The 14,515-nt window shown below is 49.1% G+C and overlaps 1 long non-coding RNA gene across 1 annotated transcript; it reads right to left on the reverse strand.

Moving 5' to 3' along the window:
- Positions 1-9,145: 9,145 nt before the first annotated feature.
- LOC124020963 lies at positions 9,146-10,812 on the reverse strand. Its single transcript, XR_006836169.1, has 2 exons — positions 9,408-10,812; positions 9,146-9,357 (listed from the first exon to the last, which is right to left on the reverse strand). It is a non-coding gene; the product is annotated as an uncharacterized LOC124020963 (long non-coding RNA).
- Positions 10,813-14,515: the final 3,703 nt, after the last annotated feature.

The following is a 14,515-nucleotide window of genomic DNA, read 5'->3' on the forward strand; positions in this document are numbered from 1 at the left end:
ACTCGATTCTCTGACCAGATTGATCTCCCTCACCCATTGGTGAGGAGATGGTTTGGGAACTCGATTCTCTGACCAGATTGATCTCCCTCACCCATTGGTGAGGAGATGGTTTGGGAACTCGATTCTCTGACCAGATTGATCTCCCTCACCCATTGGTGAGGAGATGGTTTGGGAACTCGATTCTCTGACCAGATTGATCTCCCTCACCCATTGGTAGGAGATGGTTTGGGAACTCGATTCTCTGACCAGATTGATCTCCCTCACCCATTGGTAGGAGATGGTTTGGGAACTCGATTCTCTGACCAGATTGATCTCCCTCACCCATTGGTAGGAGATGGTTTGGGAACTCGATTCTCTGACCAGATTGATCTCCCTCACCCATTGGTAGGAGATGGTTTGGGAACTCGATTCTCTGACCAGATTGATCTCCCTCACCCATTGGTGAGGAGATGGTTTGGGAACTCGATTCTCTGACCAGATTGATCTCCCTCACCCATTGGTGAGGAGATGGTTTGGGAACTCGATTCTCTGACCAGATTGATCTCCCTCACCCATTGGTAGGAGATGGTTTGGGAACTCGATTCTCTGACCAGATTGATCTCCCTCACCCATTGGTGAGGAGATGGTTTGGGAACTCGATTCTCTGACCAGATTGATCTCCCTCACCCATTGGTAGGAGATGGTTTGGGAACTCGATTCTCTGACCAGATTGATCTCCCTCACCCATTGGTGAGGAGATGGTTTGGGAACTCGATTCTCTGACCAGATTGATCTCCCTCACCCATTGGTAGGAGATGGTTTGGGAACTCGATTCTCTGACCAGATTGATCTCCCTCACCCATTGGTGAGGAGATGGTTTGGGAACTCGATTCTCTGACCAGATTGATCTCCCTCACCCATTGGTAGGAGATGGTTTGGGAACTCGATTCTCTGACCAGATTGATCTCCCTCACCCATTGGTAGGAGATGGTTTGGGAACTCGATTCTCTGACCAGATTGATCTCCCTCACCCATTGGTGAGGAGATGGTTTGGGAACTCGATTCTCTGACCAGATTGATCTCCCTCACCCATTGGTAGGAGATGGTTTGGGAACTCGATTCTCTGACCAGATTGATCTCCCTCACCCATTGGTAGGAGATGGTTTGGGAACTCGATTCTCTGACCAGATTGATCTCCCTCACCCATTGGTGAGGAGATGGTTTGGGAACTCGATTCTCTGACCAGATTGATCTCCCTCACCCATTGGTGAGGAGATGGTTTGGGAACTCGATTCTCTGACCAGATTGATCTCCCTCACCCATTGGTGAGGAGATGGTTTGGGAACTCGATTCTCTGACCAGATTGATCTCCCTCACCCATTGGTAGGAGATGGTTTGGGAACTCGATTCTCTGACCAGATTGATCTCCCTCACCCATTGGTAGGAGATGGTTTGGGAACTCGATTCTCTGACCAGATTGATCTCCCTCACCCATTGGTAGGAGATGGTTTGGGAACTCGATTCTCTGACCAGATTGATCTCCCTCACCCATTGGTAGGAGATGGTTTGGGAACTCGATTCTCTGACCAGATTGATCTCCCTCACCCATTGGTGAGGAGATGGTTTGGGAACTCGATTCTCTGACCAGATTGATCTCCCTCACCCATTGGTGAGGAGATGGTTTGGGAACTCGATTCTCTGACCAGATTGATCTCCCTCACCCATTGGTAGGAGATGGTTTGGGAACTCGATTCTCTGACCAGATTGATCTCCCTCACCCATTGGTAGGAGATGGTTTGGGAACTCGATTCTCTGACCAGATTGATCTCCCTCACCCATTGGTGAGGAGATGGTTTGGGAACTCGATTCTCTGACCAGATTGATCTCCCTCACTACCTCTCACCCATTGGTAGGAGATGGTTTGGGAACTCGATTCTCTGACCAGATTGATCTCCCTCACCCATTGGTAGGAGATGGTTTGGGAACTCGATTCTCTGACCAGATTGATCTCCCTCACCCATTGGTAGGAGATGGTTTGGGAACTCGATTCTCTGACCAGATTGATCTCCCTCACCCATTGGTAGGAGATGGTTTGGGAACTCGATTCTCTGACCAGATTGATCTCCCTCACCCATTGGTAGGAGATGGTTTGGGAACTCGATTCTCTGACCAGATTGATCTCCCTCACCCATTGGTAGGAGATGGTTTGGGAACTCGATTCTCTGACCAGATTGATCTCCCTCACCCATTGGTAGGAGATGGTTTGGGAACTCGATTCTCTGACCAGATTGATCTCCCTCACCCATTGGTAGGAGATGGTTTGGGAACTCGATTCTCTGACCAGATTGATCTCCCTCACCCATTGGTAGGAGATGGTTTGGGAACTCGATTCTCTGACCAGATTGATCTCCCTCACCCATTGGTAGGAGATGGTTTGGGAACTCGATTCTCTGACCAGATTGATCTCCCTCACTACCTCTCACCCATTGGTAGGAGATGGTTTGGGAACTCGATTCTCTGACCAGATTGATCTCCCTCACCCATTGGTAGGAGATGGTTTGGGAACTCGATTCTCTGACCAGATTGATCTCCCTCACCCATTGGTAGGAGATGGTTTGGGAACTCGATTCTCTGACCAGATTGATCTCCCTCACCCATTGGTGAGGAGATGGTTTGGGAACTCGATTCTCTGACCAGATTGATCTCCCTCACCCATTGGTAGGAGATGGTTTGGGAACTCGATTCTCTGACCAGATTGATCTCCCTCACCCATTGGTAGGAGATGGTTTGGGAACTCGATTCTCTGACCAGATTGATCTCCCTCACCCATTGGTAGGAGATGGTTTGGGAACTCGATTCTCTGACCAGATTGATCTCCCTCACCCATTGGTAGGAGATGGTTTGGGAACTCGATTCTCTGACCAGATTGATCTCCCTCACCCATTGGTAGGAGATGGTTTGGGAACTCGATTCTCTGACCAGATTGATCTCCCTCACCCATTGGTAGGAGATGGTTTGGGAACTCGATTCTCTGACCAGATTGATCTCCCTCACCCATTGGTAGGAGATGGTTTGGGAACTCGATTCTCTGACCAGATTGATCTCCCTCACCCATTGGTAGGAGATGGTTTGGGAACTCGATTCTCTGACCAGATTGATCTCCCTCACCCATTGGTAGGAGATGGTTTGGGAACTCGATTCTCTGACCAGATTGATCTCCCTCACCCATTGGTAGGAGATGGTTTGGGAACTCGATTCTCTGACCAGATTGATCTCCCTCACCCATTGGTAGGAGATGGTTTGGGAACTCGATTCTCTGACCAGATTGATCTCCCTCACCCATTGGTAGGAGATGGTTTGGGAACTCGATTCTCTGACCAGATTGATCTCCCTCACTACCTCTCACCCATTGGTGAGGAGATGGTTTGGGAACTCGATTCTCTGACCAGATTGATCTCCCTCACCCATTGGTAGGAGATGGTTTGGGAACTCGATTCTCTGACCAGATTGATCTCCCTCACCCATTGGTAGGAGATGGTTTGGGAACTCGATTCTCTGACCAGATTGATCTCCCTCACCCATTGGTAGGAGATGGTTTGGGAACTCGATTCTCTGACCAGATTGATCTCCCTCACCCATTGGTAGGAGATGGTTTGGGAACTCGATTCTCTGACCAGATTGATCTCCCTCACCCATTGGTAGGAGATGGTTTGGGAACTCGATTCTCTGACCAGATTGATCTCCCTCACCCATTGGTAGGAGATGGTTTGGGAACTCGATTCTCTGACCAGATTGATCTCCCTCACCCATTGGTAGGAGATGGTTTGGGAACTCGATTCTCTGACCAGATTGATCTCCCTCACCCATTGGTGAGGAGATGGTTTGGGAACTCGATTCTCTGACCAGATTGATCTCCCTCACCCATTGGTAGGAGATGGTTTGGGAACTCGATTCTCTGACCAGATTGATCTCCCTCACCCATTGGTAGGAGGAACCCTGGTGTCTGGATTAGTAAACACATGAAGATACTCATTAATACAGGATGAACATATATCTGGTAAATATCCATTAGTCTGGTCTGGTGAGGTAAGCTGGCTGTGATCATTTCTGATTATCCATTAGTCTGGTCTGGAGGTAAGCTGTCTGGGATCATATCCATTAGTCTGGTCTGGGATCATATCCATTAGTCTGGTCTGGGATCATATCCATTAGTCTGGTCTGGGATCATATCCATTAGTCTGGTCTGGGATCATATCCATTAGTCTGGTCTGGGATCATATCCATTAGTCTGGTCTGGGATCATATCCATTAGTCTGGTCTGGGATCATATCCATTAGTCTGGTCTGGGATCATATCCATTAGTCTGGTCTGGGATCATATCCATTAGTCTGGTCTGGGATCATATCCATTAGTCTGGTCTGGAGGTAAGCTGTCTGGGATCATATCCATTAGTCTGGTCTGGAGGTAAGCTGGCTGGGATCATATCTGAATTTCCATTAGTCTGGTCTGGAGGTAAGCTGTCTGGGATCATTTCCATTAGTCTGGTCTGGAGGTAAGCTGTCTGGGATCATATCCATTAGTCTGGTCTGGAGGTAAGCTGGCTGGGATCATATCCATTAGTCTGGTCTGGAGGTAAGCTGTCTGGGATCATATCCATTAGTCTGGTCTGGAGGTAAGCTGGCTGGGATCATATCCATTAGTCTGGTCTGGTAAGCTGTCTGGGATCATATCCATTAGTCTGGTCTGGAGGTAAGCTGTCTGTGATCATATACATTAGTCTGGTCTGGTGAGGTAAGCTGTCTGTGATCATATCCATTAGTCTGGTCTGGAGGTAAGCTGTCTGGGATCATATCCATTAGTCTGGTCTGGAGGTAAGCTGTCTGTGATCATATCCATTAGTCTGGTCTGGAGGTAAGCTGTCTGTGATCATATCCATTAGTCTGGTCTGGAGGTAAGCTGTCTGTGATCATATCCATTAGTCTGGTCTGGAGGTAAGCTGTCTGGGATCATATCCATTAGTCTGGTCTGGAGGTAAGCTGTCTGGGATCATATCCATTAGTCTGGTCTGGTGAGGTAAGCTGTCTGGGATCATATCCATTAGTCTGGTCTGGAGGTAAGCTGTCTGGGATCATATCCATTAGTCTGGTCTGGAGGTAAGCTGTCTGGGATCATATCCATTAGTCTGGTCTGGAGGTAAGCTGTCTGGGATCATATCCATTAGTCTGGTCTGGAGGTAAGCTGTCTGGGATCATATCCATTAGTCTGGTCTGGAGGTAAGCTGTCTGGGATCATATCCATTAGTCTGGTCTGGAGGTAAGCTGTCTGGGATCATATCCATTAGTCTGGTCTGGAGGTAAGCTGTCTGGGATCATATCCATTAGTCTGGTCTGGAGGTAAGCTGTCTGGGATCATATCCATTAGTCTGGTCTGGAGGTAAGCTGTCTGGGATCATATCCATTAGTCTGGTCTGGAGGTAAGCTGTCTGGGATCATATCCATTAGTCTGGTCTGGAGGTAAGCTGTCTGGGATCATATCCATTAGTCTGGTCTGGAGGTAAGCTGTCTGGGATCATATCCATTAGTCTGGTCTGGAGGTAAGCTGTCTGGGATCATATCCATTAGTCTGGTCTGGAGGTAAGCTGGCTGGGATCATATCCATTAGTCTGGTCTGGAGGTAAGCTGTCTGGGATCATATCCATTAGTCTGGTCTGGTGAGGTAAGCTGTCTGGGATCATATCCATTAGTCTGGTCTGGTGAGGTAAGCTGTCTGGGATCATATCCATTAGTCTGGTCTGGAGGTAAGCTGTCTGGGATCATATCCATTAGTCTGGTCTGGTGAGGTAAGCTGTCTGGGATCATATCCATTAGTCTGGTCTGGAGGTAAGCTGGCTGGGATCATATCCATTAGTCTGGTCTGGAGGTAAGCTGTCTGGGATCATATCCATTAGTCTGGTCTGGAGGTAAGCTGTCTGGGATCATATCCATTAGTCTGGTCTGGAGGTAAGCTGTCTGGGATCATTTCTGAATATCCATTAGTCTGGTCTGGAGGTAAGCTGTCTGGGATCATATCCATTAGTCTGGTCTGGTGAGGTAAGCTGTCTGGGATCATATCCATTAGTCTGGTCTGGAGGTAAGCTGTCTGGGATCATATCCATTAGTCTGGTCTGGAGGTAAGCTGTCTGGGATCATATCCATTAGTCTGGTCTGGAGGTAAGCTGTCTGGGATCATATCCATTAGTCTGGTCTGGTGAGGTAAGCTGTCTGGGATCATATCCATTAGTCTGGTCTGGAGGTAAGCTGTCTGGGATCATATCCATTAGTCTGGTCTGGAGGTAAGCTGTCTGGGATCATTTCTGAATATCCATTAGTCTGGTCTGGAGGTAAGCTGTCTGGGATCATATCCATTAGTCTGGTCTGGTGAGGTAAGCTGTCTGGGATCATATCCATTAGTCTGGTCTGGAGGTAAGCTGTCTGGGATCATTTCTGAATATCCATTAGTCTGGTCTGGAGGTAAGCTGTCTGGGATCATTTCCATTAGTCTGGTCTGGAGGTAAGCTGTCTGGGATCATATCCATTAGTCTGGTCTGGAGGTAAGCTGTCTGGGATCATTTCTGAATATCCATTAGTCTGGTCTGGGATCATTTCTGAATATCCATTAGTCTGGTCTGGAGGTAAGCTGTCTGGGATCATTTCTGAATATCCATTAGTCTGGTCTGGGATCATTTCTGAATATCCATTAGTCTGGTCTGGAGGTAAGCTGTCTGGGATCATTTCTGAATATCCATTAGTCTGGTCTGGGATCATTTCTGAATATCCATTAGTCTGGTCTGGAGGTAAGCTGTCTGGGATCATTTCTGAATATCCATTAGTCTGGTCTGGGATCATTTCTGAATATCCGTTAGTCTGGTCTGGAGGTAAGCTGTCTGGGATCATTTCTGAATATCCATTAGTCTGGTCTGGTGAGGTAAGCTGTCTGGGATCATATCCATTAGTCTGGTCTGGAGGTAAGCTGTCTGGGATCATATCCATTAGTCTGGTCTGGAGGTAAGCTGTCTGGGATCATATCCATTAGTCTGGTCTGGTGAGGTAAGCTGTCTGGGATCATATCTGAATATCCATTAGTCTGGTCTGGTGAGGTAAGCTGTCTGGGATCATATCCATTAGTCTGGTCTGGAGGTAAGCTGTCTGGGATCATTTCTGAATATCCATTAGTCTGGTCTGGTGGTAAGCTGTCTGGGATCATTTCTGAATATCCATTAGTCTGGTCTGGAGGTAAGCTGTCTGGGATCATTTCTGAATATCCATTAGTCTGGTCTGGGATCATATCTGAATACCCATTAGTCTGGTCTGGTGAGGTAAGCAGTCTGGGATCATATCCATTAGTCTGGTCTGGAGATAAGCGGTCTGTGATCATATACATTAGTCTGGTCTGGAGGTAAGCTGTCTGGGATCATATCCATTAGTCTGGTCTGGAGGTAAGCTGTCTGGGATCATATCTGAATATCCATTAGTCTGGTCTGGTGAGGTAAGCTGTCTGGGATCATATCCATTAGTCTGGTCTGGAGGTAAGCTGTCTGGGATCATTTCTGAATATCCATTAGTCTGGTCTGGTGAGGTAAGCTGGCTGTGATCATTTCTGATTATCCATTAGTCTGGTCTGGAGGTAAGCTGTCTGGGATCATATCCATTAGTCTGGTCTGGAGGTAAGCTGTCTGGGATCATATCCATTAGTCTGGTCTGGAGGTAAGCTGTCTGGGATCATATCCATTAGTCTGGTCTGGAGGTAAGCTGTCTGGGATCATATCTGAATATCCATTAGTCTGGTCTGGAGGTAAGCTGTCTGGGATCATATCCATTAGTCTGGTCTGGAGGTAAGCTGTCTGGGATCATATCTGAATATCCATTAGTCTGGTCTGGAGGTAAGCTGTCTGGGATCATATCCATTAGTCTGGTCTGGTAAACTGTCTGGGATCATTTCTGAATATCCATTAGTCTGGTCTGGTAAACTGGCTGTGATCATTTCTGATTATTCTACAGAGGGTGGACAGGAAGTACAGGTGGATGAACATGCCGTTGAACAGTGTTTACTGCAGTTTCCTCAGGTTCAAAACGGAGCTGAGGTAGTGGGCGTGGCCAACGGTGCCCTCCTGGTGACCCGGCTCATTTCCCACCGGCTCCAAACGCCTTCCATGAAGGAGCCTGGTGTCTCCCTTTCAGACTTAGAGACAACCAGGTCAGGGGAGTTCCTAATCAGATATAATCAAGTATCAGGGAGGAGCGAAACCGCCCCACTCAAAGTGTTTTTGACACTGAGTGACTCAACAGATCAATACTACCTAACACTGGTAGGAAATAACTGGGATTCAAGTGCAACGACACGGAACACGTCGGTTCCTGGGAGGAGCTGAAATAAAACATCCCAGAAATGTTTTACGTCCTTTTCAGGGAACATTTCTCCTTGATAATCCAGATCAAGAAGCTGATTACACAGGTGCACCTTGTGCTGGGGACAAAAGCCCACTAAAATGTGCAGTGTTATCATGCCACAGATGTCTCGAGTTGAGGGAGAATGCAATTGGCATGCCGACTGTAGGAATGTCCACCAGAGCTGTTTTCCATAAGCTGCATCCAACGTCGTTTTAGTGAGTGAATTTGGGAGACTGTCCAACCGGCCTCAACTGCAGGTGAAACCACGCCAGTCCAGGTGCTCTACATCAGAGGGGGGGGGGAGGTGTTGAGGAGTATTTGTGTCTGTAATTAAGCCCATTTGTCCGGACAACTCATTCTGAGTGGGTGGGCCTAAGCACTCCCAGGCCCATTCTGATTGGCTGGATCTGGCTCCCCAGTGGGTGGGCCTAAGCCCTCCCAGGCCCATCCATGTCTACGCCCCTGCCCAGTCATGTGAATTCCATTAGATTACGACCTAATGAATTTATTTCATTAAATGAACTGTAACGGAGTGTAAATCATTGACATGTTTGTTCAGTGTATATTTAACAGGCAGGTTAGCATTACCAAACACATTTCCTCATTGATCTGAGCTGAATTGTGAGTAACAGTTGGGTATAAAATGTTGTTGTCTGGTTATAGTCAGTTCATACATGGATCGTGCTGCTCTTTAAAGACGACTATAACCTTTAATATTACATATGTTCAAAACAACAACAAACCATCAAACTCATTTATTTATTTACATCCCAACATATTATTCCTTCTTGAAAATAAAAACGTAATATTTACATTTTGATCCACTATTAAAAGTCGTTAATTCCTTCTGGAAGTGACGTTGTCGTAACGACCAACACTTCGCTGGTCAGTCTGGTCCAGAGTTCTGCTGTTGAGGGCAGAGTGGATGACATCACTCAGTCACAAAAATAACCTTGTTCAGGGCAGGTCCTATTCTGTCTGAGGGGACTGAGGGTAGAGAACCTTGTTCAGGGCAGGTCCTAGTCTGTCTGAGGGTAGAGAACCTTGTTCAGGGCAGGTCCTAGTCTGTCTGAGGGTAGAGAACCTTGTTCAGGGCAGGTCCTAGTCTGTCTGAGGGTAGAGAACCTTGTTCAGGGCAGGTCCTAGTCTGTCTGAGGGTAGAGAACCTTGTTCAGGGCAGGTCCTAGTCTGTCTGAGGGTAGAGAACCTTGTTCAGGGCAGGTCCTAGTCTGTCTGAGGGTAGAGAACCTTGTTCAGGGCAGGTCCTAGTCTGTCTGAGGGTAGAGAACCTTGTTCAGGGCAGGTCCTAGTCTGTCTGAGGGTAGAGAACCTTGTTCAGGGCAGGTCCTAGTCTGTCTGAGGGTAGAGAACCTTGTTCAGGGCAGGTCCTAGTCTGTCTGAGGGTAGAGAACCTTGTTCAGGGCAGGTCCTAGTCTGTCTGAGGGTAGAGAACCTTGTTCAGGGCAGGTCCTATTCTGTCTGAAGGTAGAGAACCTTGTTCAGGGCAGGTCCTAGTCTGTCTGAGGGTAGAGAACCTTGTTCAGGGCAGGTCCTAGTCTGTCTGAGGGTAGAGAACCTTGTTCAGGGCAGGTCCTAGTCTGTCTGAGGGGACTGAGGGTAGAGAACCTTGTTCAGGGCAGGTCCTAGTCTGTCTGAGGGTAGAGAACCTTGTTCAGGGCAGGTCCTAGTCTGTCTGAGGGTAGAGAACCTTGTTCAGGGCAGGTCCTAGTCTGTCTGAGGGTAGAGAACCTTGTTCAGGGCAGGTCCTAGTCTGTCTGAGGGTAGAGAACCTTGTTCAGGGCAGGTCCTAGTCTGTCTGAGGGTAGAGAACCTTGTTCAGGGCAGGTCCTAGTCTGTCTGAGGGTAGAGAACCTTGTTCAGGGCAGGTCCTAGTCTGTCTGAGGGTAGAGAACCTTGTTCAGGGCAGGTCCTAGTCTGTCTGAGGGTAGAGAACCTTGTTCAGGGCAGGTCCTATTCTGTCTGAAGGTAGAGAACCTTGTTCAGGGCAGGTCCTAGTCTGTCTGAGGGTAGAGAACCTTGTTCAGGGCAGGTCCTAGTCTGTCTGAGGGGACTGAGGGTAGAGAACCTTGTTCAGGGCAGGTCCTAGTCTGTCTGAGGGTAGAGAACCTTGTTCAGGGCAGGTCCTAGTCTGTCTGAGGGTAGAGAACCTTGTTCAGGGCAGGTCCTAGTCTGTCTGAGGGTAGAGAACCTTGTTCAGGGCAGGTCCTGTTCTGTCTGAGGGTAGAGAACCTTGTTCAGGGCAGGTCCTGTTCTGTCTGAGGGTAGAGAACCTTGTTCAGGGCAGGTCCTATTCTGTCTGAGGGTAGAGAACCTTGTTCAGGGCAGGTCCTAGTCTGTCTGAGGGTAGAGAACCTTGTTCAGGGCAGGTCCTAGTCTGTCTGAGGGGACTGAGTTCAGAAAGCATATCTGATCTAGAAGCAGTCCAAACCTCCTGTTCTTCATTACAACCTCCACCAGCACTCCTACTGAAACACCACGAATTTAGGCTCTGACGTTCAGGACAACCTGACAACGTTCTGACGTTCAGGACAACCTGACAACGTTCTGACGTTCAGGACAACCTGACAACGTTCTGAGGGACAGGGGTACCTGACAACGTTCTGAGGGACAGGGGTACCTGACAACGTTCTGAGGGACAGGGGTACCTGACAACGTTCTGAGGGACAGGGGTACCTGACAACGTTCTGAGGGACGGGTACCTGACAACGTTCTGAGGGACAGGGGTACCTGACAACGTTCTGAGGGACAGGGGTACCTGACAACGTTCTGAGGGACAGGGGTACCTGACAACGTTCTGAGGGACCTGACAACGTTCTGAGGGACCTGACAACGTTCTGAGGGACCTGACAACGTTCTGAGGGACCTGACAACGTTCTGAGGGACAGGGGCACCTGACAACGTTCTGAGGGACAGGGGTACCTGACAACGTTCTGAGGGACAGGGGTACCTGACAACGTTCTGAGGGACAGGGGTACCTGACAACGTTCTGAGGGACAGGGGTACCTGACAACGTTCTGAGGGACAGGGGTACCTGACAACGTTCTGAGGGACAGGGGTACCTGACAACGTTCTGAGGGACAGGGGTACCTGACAACGTTCTGAGGGACAGGGGTACCTGACAACGTTCTGAGGGACAGGGGTACCTGACAACGTTCTGAGGGACAGGGGCACCTGACAACGTTCTGAGGGACAGGGGCACCTGACAACGTTCTGAGGGACAGGGGTACCTGACAACGTTCTGAGGGACAGGGGTACTTGACAACGTTCTGAGGGACAGGGGCACCTGACAACGTTCTGAGGGACAGGGGTACCTGACAACGTTCTGAGGGACAGGGGTACCTGACAACGTTCTGAGGGACAGGGGTACCTGACAACGTTCTGAGGGACAGGGGTACCTGACAACGTTCTGAGGGACAGGGGCACCTGACAACGTTCTGAGGGACCTGAGAACGTTCTGAGGGACAGGGGTACCTGACAACGTTCTGAGGGACCTGACAACGTTCTGAGGGACAGGGGTACCTGACAACGTTCTGAGGGACCTGACAACGTTCTGAGACAGGGGTACCTTAAAACTGGAACAGAAGGTAAAGTAAATGCAGAATAAATCAGAGGTCTGTCCTGTCTGTCATCCACCTTTACAGAGGTCTGTCCTGTCTGTCATCCACCTTTACAGAGGTCTGTCCTGTCTGTCATCCACCTTTACAGAGGTCTGTCCTGTCTGTCATCCACCTTTACAGAGGTCTGTCCTGTCTGTCATCCACCTTTACAGAGGTCTGTCCTGTCTGTCATCCACCTTTACAGAGGTCTGTCCTGTCTGTCATCCACCTTTACAGAGGTCTGTCCTGTCTGTCATCCACCTTTACAGAGGTCTGTCCTGTCTGTCATCCACCTTTACAGAGGTCTGTCCTGTCTGTCATCCACCTTTACAGAGGTCTGTCCTGTCTGTCATCCACCTTTACAGAGGTCTGTCCTGTCTGTCATCCACCTTTACAGAGGTCTGTCCTGTCTGTCATCCACCTTTACAGAGGTCTGTCCTGTCTGTCATCCACCTTTACAGAAGTCTGTCCTGTCTGTCATCCACCTTTACAGAGGTCTGTCCTGTCTGTCATCCACCTTTACAGAGGTCTGTCCTGTCTGTCATCCACCTTTACAGAGGTCTGTCCTGTCTGTCATCCACCGTTACAGAGGTCTGTCCTGTCTGTCATCCACCTTTACAGAGGTCTGTCCTGTCTGTCATCCACCTTTACAGAGGTCTGTCCTGTCTGTCATCCACCGTTACAGAGGTCTGTCCTGTCTGTCATCCACCGTTACAGAGGTCTGTCCTGTCTGTCATCCACCTTTACAGAGGTCTGTCCTGTCTGTCATCCACCTTTACAGAGGTCTGTCCTGTCTGTCATCCACCGTTACAGAGGTCTGTCCTGTCTGTCATCCACCTTTACAGAGGTCTGTCCTGTCTGTCATCCACCTTTACAGAGGTCTGTCCTGTCTGTCATCCACCTTTACAGAGGTCTGTCCTGTCTGTCATCCACCTTTACAGAGGTCTGTCCTGTCTGTCATCCACCTTTACAGAGGTCTGTCCTGTCTGTCATCCACCTTTACAGAGGTCTGTCCTGTCTGTCATCCACCGTTACAGAGGTCTGTCCTGTCTGTCATCCACCTTTACAGAGGTCTGTCCTGTCTGTCATCCACCTTTACAGAGGTCTGTCCTGTCTGTCATCCACCGTTACAGAGGTCTGTCCTGTCTGTCATCCACCGTTACAGAGGTCTGTCCTGTCTGTCATCCACCTTTACAGAGGTCTGTCCTGTCTGTCATCCACCTTTACAGAGGTCTGTCCTGTCTGTCATCCACCGTTACAGAGGTCTGTCCTGTCTGTCATCCACCGTTACAGAGGTCTGTCCTGTCTGTCATCCACCGTTACAGAGGTCTGTCCTGTCTGTCATCCACCTTTACAGAGGTCTGTCCTGTCTGTCATCCACCGTTACAGAGGTCTGTCCTGTCTGTCATCCACCTTTACAGAGGTCTGTCCTGTCTGTCATCCACCGTTACAGAGGTCTGTCCTGTCTGTCATGCACCTTTACAGAGGTCTGTCCTGTCTGTCATCCACCTTTACAGAGGTCTGTCCTGTCTGTCATCCACCTTTACAGAGGTCTGTCCTGTCTGTCATCCACCTTTACAGAGGTCTGTCCTGTCTGTCATCCACCTTTACAGAGGTCTGTCCTGTCTGTCATCCACCTTTACAGAGGTCTGTCCTGTCTGTCATCCACCTTTACAGAGGTCTGTCCTGTCTGTCATCCACCTTTACAGAGGTCTGTCCTCCACCGTTACAGAGGTCTGTCCTGTCTGTCATCCACCGTTACAGAGGTCTGTCCTGTCTGTCATCCACCGTTACAGAGGTCTGTCCTGTCTGTCATCCACCTTTACAGAGGTCTGTCCTGTCTGTCATCCACCTTTACAGAGGTCTGTCCTGTCTGTCATCCACCGTTACAGAGGTCTGTCCTGTCTGTCATCCACCGTTACAGAGGTCTGTCCTGTCTGTCATCCACCGTTACAGAGGTCTGTCCTGTCTGTCATCCACCTTTACAGAGGTCTGTCCTGTCTGTCATCCACCTTTACAGAGGTCTGTCCTGTCTGTCATCCACCTTTAGAGGTCTGTCCTGTCTGTCATCCACCGTTACAGAGGTCTGTCCTGTCTGTCATCCACCGTTACAGAGGTCTGTCCTGTCTGTCATCCACCTTTACAGAGGTCTGTCCTGTCTGTCATCCACCTTTACAGAGGTCTGTCCTGTCTGTCATCCACCTTTACAGAGGTCTGTCCTGTCTGTCATCCACCGTTACAGAGGTCTGTCCTGTCTGTCATCCACCGTCTTCATCCACCTTTACAGAGGTCTGTCCTGTCTGTCATCCACCGTTACAGAGGTCTGTCCTGTCTGTCATCCACCTTTACAGAGGTCTGTCCTGTCTGTCATCCACCTTTACAGAGGTCTGTCCTGTCTGTCATCCACCTTTACAGAGGTCTGTCCTGTCTGTCATCCACCTTTACAGAGGTCTGTCCTGTCTGTCATCCACCTTTACAGAGGTCTGTCCTGTC

The sequence above is a fragment of the Oncorhynchus gorbuscha genome, unplaced genomic scaffold (assembly GCF_021184085.1).
Source record: "Oncorhynchus gorbuscha isolate QuinsamMale2020 ecotype Even-year unplaced genomic scaffold, OgorEven_v1.0 Un_scaffold_1008, whole genome shotgun sequence".
NCBI classification, from domain to species: Eukaryota; Metazoa; Chordata; class Actinopteri; order Salmoniformes; family Salmonidae; genus Oncorhynchus; species Oncorhynchus gorbuscha.